Raw genomic sequence first — 6,053 nt, 5'->3', positions numbered from 1 at the left:
TTTTATAAAACACAATAAATGTGTGGCCTGAATTCTTTACCCTATGCAGACCCCAAAAACTTAATTGAGTTTTAAAGTATACTTTTAAAAATACTGGTTTGAAATTAAAATTTGCCTTGGAACTGTTATAAAAGGATATATTACAAATACAGTAAATAACTTTGCTTCTTTTTTTCTATTTGAAGAAAAACCTAGAAAAGACTAATATTGCACCAGGCAGTGGTGGTACACGCCTTTAATCCCAGCACTCGGGAGGCAGAGGCAGGTGAACCTCTGAGTTCGAGGCCAGCCTGGTCTACAGAGTGAGCTCCAAAACAGCCAGAGCTACGCAGAGAAACCTTGTTTCAGAAAACCATCATAGCACATGCTTGTAACCCCAGTACTTAAGAAGTGGAAGCAAGAGCTTTAGGACTTCCAAATCAGGACTGGCTTCATAACTAGTTCAAAATCAGAATCAAGATGAACTACTACTAACACCACTCAGCAACTTCCTAAATTTAAAATTAGGTTCCAGGATAGCCAGGGATACATACAGAGAAACCCTGTCTAGAAAAAAAAAAAAAAAAAGAAAATTATAATACCTATCAGTTCACCATTAGATGTCTTTGTTTCACTTCATTCATTAGAATAAAGATGGATACAGACCTAATGATGCATTAAGCAAAGTGCTAGTAGGCCAGGCTGCAGAAATACGTGAGACTGGAACAGTGAAGCATCTAAGGGAAAGAACAGACTGGTACATAAACATGATACACATGTTCTGTGTAACTTCCTTGGGAGACGAACACATCTGTTCACTGCAGACGGTGGACCAAAGAGGATTCCACCAGCTTAGTGAAGCCATGAGTTTAGGACATACTTTAGGAGCATGGGTGACTCAGTGACAGGTGAATCATCAAAAGTCTACTCCAGCGTGAGTGACAGCGCCCAAATTCATCCCTGAAGCTCCCTGTGCCTCTGCAGGCACTGCACTGACACGTTTGAATTCTGAGGAAACAGCTGCACGAGGTGTTAAAAAGGCTAAATAAGCTGGTTAGAAGGGATCCCAAACAATATTGGGACCGTCTGTTCTATGAGTTCTTGTCTTGCCCACCAGGAATGGAGTGCGTGTATACCTAAAGGAAACTTAATTGCCATGCGGGAACAATTCAAACAGGAAAGTAGCAATTGAGAGTCTTGGTGACGGCGAATGTCAACTGAGGGACTGGCTGCTCTGCGTTCAGCAAGGCTGCAGGTGCCAGCCGAACACTAGGAAGCCTTTGGGGTGCCAGCCTTGCGTTTAAGTCTGCAGACAGCAGGTCACTAATGAAATTAAGGCAGGTATCAGAGGCTAGAGTCAGAAGTCGCTGGCGGGGTCTCAGCTGTAAGAATGAATTTCCGTCTACAGCGAAAGCATGGAGAGGCTGGGACAGGAAGGTTTCCCATCCTCCCACTCCTTCCCCGTGCGCTCCCCCTCCCCCTCCTTTCTCTTTGCAAGCTGTAGGTCAAGTCCTGGAGGCTGGAGCATGGCAAACCTCCCAACGGTCTGTCTCCTTGAAGATCGTATTCTTTCTCCGAGAGCATCTAGCAGCTGGCTGGCTCCACCAGAGTCTAGTTCTCTTCCTCTGAAGAACAATCTGCCTGTCTGCTCTGTTAGAGAGCCAGGCATCCCTGATGGACTGAATCTCTGTGTGTACCTACAAATAATGCGTAAAAGCCCGGCTTAGTAACCCATGCCTTTAATGCCAACACTCGGAAGACAAAGGCAAGCGAATTGTTCAACACCAGCCTGCTCTCCATAGTTCCAGAACAGCCAGAGCTCCACAGTGAGATCTGTCTTCAAAACAAAATTTAATGCCTAAAGTGGGATCAATTAGGGAAGAGCTGTTAACCTGGAGCTGGAGGGGAAGAGCATTGAGCAACCTAAATTGAATCAAGCAGGTGGGTTGCTTTCCTATCCTGTGGGAGTTAAAGGGCTGCCAAGAGTTTGTCAGCCTGCAGCTAAGGGTGGGGTGGAGGTAGGTTATTCCAGTCTTCCTGCAGGGCCATCTGTCCATAGGACCTTTCTAGCTTAAATCACAGGGGCCTCCGTTACACAGATGGTCAGCACTGCGGGCTACAGCCTCGGTTGTACTAAGTGGCCTCCCACATCAGTTTTCGCCCAGCTTGAGTCTTTTCATTTCGCTCACCTGGTGCTTTGCTGACACCTGGATTCACTCAATAGATTGCAATGGCTGCCACTAACTCCTTGCCCTGGGCACCTGGCTGTTTAGAAATCTCTGGCGCCTTAGAAAAAACTAGGGACCCACCTACCCATCTCTATATGGCCTAGGAAAGATCCGAGGACATACAGTTAATTAACTATGTCCGCCGCCTGCTAATCCGTAATCCTTCAAGGATTTGGACTTTAACAGCAAGAAAAGCTACCGACACATTGGGGAGGGGGGAGGGTGCAGTTGGCAAAAATTGTATATAGTTTCGAGTATTTGCCCAATATTTGAAATTCAAATATCTGGGTAAGGATCTCAATTCAACTGAGAAGTTTTGGTCCAAATCAGTCTTTTATAGAAAAGGTATCTCTTTTTCTGATTTTACAGCGAGCGCTTTGTAATTAATATTTTACCTGGACCCTTACCTCTCCATGATCCCTCAAGACTAGTTATCCCAAGTGTAAGCTTGGGTGTTTTTCTTGCTTGCCTTTGTATCATATACACAATGAACTTGTGTACTGTACCTTATAGGAAAGGTGAACTTGGGTGTCAAACTTGGAAAGCATTTTGAGTTTATTATTTCCTACCAAAACAATTTTCCTTTTGCCTCATTTCCATCCTTTTCTGAGGTTTTTAGGCTCAGAGTATGCTTTTTACTCTGAAAACCGGTTTATCGTTCACTGTCACACGCGGCACTACAACTTTGTATAGGGCCTTTTGAAGTCAGTTATTAACAGTTGTCCCTCTTTAAACCTTTATAAAATGAGGGTTTAAAGTCCCGCGCGAAGCCTTTGCGCGCGCTGAGCACCAGCACCGAGTGGCGACCGAGGCGCACAGGCGGCGCGGGGAAGGCGGGGGCTGGGGCGAGGGCGGCCCGGGCTTCCACGCACCCTCCGTGGCTGTCCGCCCCGCGAACTCCTCCAGGGCGGGCGGAGCGCGCCAGCTGAGACCGATAACGCCGAGCTCGCCGGGCGTGGCCTCAAATCTCCCGCCGCCGAAGCCCGCACTCGGCGCACCGCGCGGCGGGCGAGCGGGCGGCAGCTCGCGGGCGGCGGCTGGGGCGGGCGCGCGGAGGAGCTCGGCGCGGCGGAGCGCGGCCCGGGCGGCGAGGAGCGGCGCGGCGCCGGCGGCGCGGTGAGCGTCCGGGGCTCTGGGGCGGCGGCCGGACCCGGTTCCCGTGACGGCGGCGGGCGGGGGCGCGGGGCTCGCCCGGTCGCGGCGCTCTCGGTGGGCCGGCCTCAGGCGGCGGCTCGGCGGACCCGGCCGCTCTCCCGCGCCGACTGCGGGAGAAGCCGCGGCCTGAGGCCGGCCTGGGTGCTTCGGCTGGGGCAGACGCTCAGAGCCTCTCCCGCCGGCCGCCCTCCTGACAGCCTCGTTGCTCGGCGGACACGGTGAAAGCAGAACCTGAGCGTTGCTGTGCTTTAGGGCAGAGTGCGGGGCGCGTCGCCTCCTCTCCCGGGTGGGGACCCCAGCCTCGGATTCCGCTAGGGGAAAGCAGGCCAGGTGTCTCTGACCACTGACCTCACCTGGGCGACGATGCTCTAGGAAAGATGGAGAAGGGAAAAATAATCCTGCTTGGCATCCTACCCGTGAGGCTGTGGGCTTGCCACCCGGCTGGGGGGTGGGGGTGCTTCATGTAATATATGATCTTCATGCACAAAACATACAACCTGTTAGCAACTGTAGGTCACTGAAATGATTTGTGGGGAGATGATGTTTCTCTGTGGTTTGGGTTCTAAGTATTCAGGTGGTGATTGGTTTGATTCTGGCTCAAGCGATGTTTTGTAAAGTGGTATTACTTTAATCGTCTCCACATCACAATTAGCAGCCACAGGTACCTCATTCTTCAGTGGGACGAAATTATATGCTACAGTTTTACATTAATTGGCCAAGCAAACATCTCCTACTGGTACATATATATTTTTATATGACCAAAGTTTAAAAATCATCTTATATTTATTATCAGTGTATAACAGTCCCAGTTTTCTTTGAACTCTTTTTACTTATTTTATTGGGGGAAATGGTTGATTACGTAGCTATTGGAAGCAGTTGTGGGCAAAGCACTGTCTAATTACCAGCAGTTCTAATTGCTAGGTAAATCATTATAAGGGTGCTGAGATCCCAGTTCAAAAGGCAAAACTGTAACCATGAGACTGATAGGAAAAGCAGGAAGTCGTATTTTCATTGTAGATGTGTAGTACGAATTCTAATTGTTCTTAATAATAACCCGGAGTCAGATATTAGAGAGTGAAAGCCGAGAGATCTGAGAAGCAGTGCAGTCAGACACTAGAGAGACCTTTACCTCTACGGAATCCTCAGACCGACTGCATCCTCGGACTGACTGCTTCAGACTGCACCTCAGCCCGCACCGAGCTCTGTCTGTCCTTACAGCCCTCTCTCCACGGAGCCATAGCCCTTCCTGTCTCTACCTCCCTGGTGCTGGGATTAAAGGCGAAAGACTTCCAAATTTTGGGATTAAAAGTGTGAGCCACCACCACCTGATCCCCAGTGGCTTAGCGCGACACTCTGATCTTCAGGCAAACTGTATTTGCTAAAGCATAAACAAAATATCACTACATAGATGTTTGTCATAAAAATTTATTTCAGTGACTAAAGTAAGCACAAATATCAAAATGTGAAACATAATAATACTATTTTGTTTTATACTAACAATAACAAACTCTGCTTCTCTGTATATATACATTGAGTAAAATCTTTTCTTTACCTTAATACTATATCTTTAAATTTTTAATATTTTTATATTCTTTAAAACAAATGAGGCCAGGTGATGGTGGCACATGCCTTTACTCCTAGCACTTGGGAGACAGGCAGGCAGATCTCTATGAGTTCAAGGCCAGCCTGGTCTACAGAGTGAATTCCAGGACAGCCAAGGCTCCATAGAGAAACCCTGTCTTGAAAAACAAAACAAAATAAAAAAAAAACCCAGATGGTATGTGAAAAGAACTTTAAAATATTTCTAAAACTGGAAATTTTCTTTATGTGAAGTGGCTTTTGTTAAATATCATTTTTTATTTTTGTTGTTTGGCCTTTTTTATTTATCACTTAAATTTTGCCCTTTTTCCCAGTTTACTATTTTTTTTAAATTTTTAAAATCTTGTTTAGGGTGCTGGGGAATGAAGGCAGGGCTTCCATGCATACCTAGCTATGTACCCACTCCAAATATGTTTTTTATATTATCATTTCCAGATGTAGACCTTGGGGATTGACATTTCAGGATTTCAGCATTCTAGCTAATGGCATTTGGAATTGTAATTTGAGATTATGGCCCAATTCAACATTGGCCAAGCAGTTTAGATATATTGTTGATTCAGTTTCAAACCACCACAATAAAGTGAGATATATAATCCTGTAGTTTTCCAGTGCATATAAAAATTATTTTGTTGTTTTCAAGACAGGAACTCCTGATCCTCCTGCCTCCACCTCCTAAATGCCAGGCTTACAGGCACACACCCCAGCCAATCTAAACTTAATAAACAAAAAGAGTAAAATCATTTTTTTAACTTTAACACTCACTGTCTTCTTTAAATTTTTTATTTTTATATTCTTTAAATTATAGTCTTTTGTTGTATTAAGAGTGCAGCAGCTTAAGTCTAAAAAAGTTACATAGATTGTTTTTTATTTAAAAATATGTTATTCAAAGCTAAACAGTGCTATATCTGCGCCTTCATCCAGTGTGGCTGTTTTCCTGGGAGAAGTCTTGCTGAGTTGCTGAAGAGAGTGACTGTGGCAGTTTTATTTTATTTTATTGTTGTTGTTTTTAACATCAGTGATGGTTGCTATGCCAATTAACTCTTTCTTTTAGGAATGATTTCTCTGTAGCTTCTTCCAATGCCGCTGCTCCCT

The sequence above is a fragment of the Arvicola amphibius genome, chromosome 18 (assembly GCF_903992535.2).
Source record: "Arvicola amphibius chromosome 18, mArvAmp1.2, whole genome shotgun sequence".
NCBI lineage: Eukaryota > Metazoa > Chordata > Mammalia > Rodentia > Cricetidae > Arvicola > Arvicola amphibius.
This window is presented reverse-complemented; position numbering follows the sequence as displayed.